At 49.8% G+C, this 247-nt stretch overlaps 1 pseudogene; it reads right to left on the bottom strand.

Moving 5' to 3' along the window:
• Positions 1–107, bottom strand: LOC118345253 (annotated as a pseudogene; the record flags this gene model as incomplete).
• Positions 108–247: the final 140 nt, after the last annotated feature.

Raw genomic sequence — 247 nt, 5'->3', positions numbered from 1 at the left:
GAGGACTTCCCAGGAGGTCACCCATCCTAGTACTACTCTCGCCCAAGCACGCTTAACTGCGGAGTTCTGATGGGATCCGGTGCATTAGTGCTGGTATGATCGCACCCATCAAACTAATTACTTAAAATTAATATAATCCTTGGGCGACATACTTGCGTCCTTCCGATCCCAATCCAAACGGAGATCTGATCCAAACCCATGGCTACGCGATGGGCAGGGCGAGATTTTCCCAAAAATCCACTCCCGA

This window comes from Juglans regia, unplaced genomic scaffold (assembly GCF_001411555.2).
Source record: "Juglans regia cultivar Chandler unplaced genomic scaffold, Walnut 2.0 Scaffold_1852, whole genome shotgun sequence".
NCBI classification, from domain to species: domain Eukaryota; kingdom Viridiplantae; phylum Streptophyta; class Magnoliopsida; order Fagales; family Juglandaceae; genus Juglans; species Juglans regia.
This window is presented reverse-complemented; position numbering and strand designations above follow the sequence as displayed.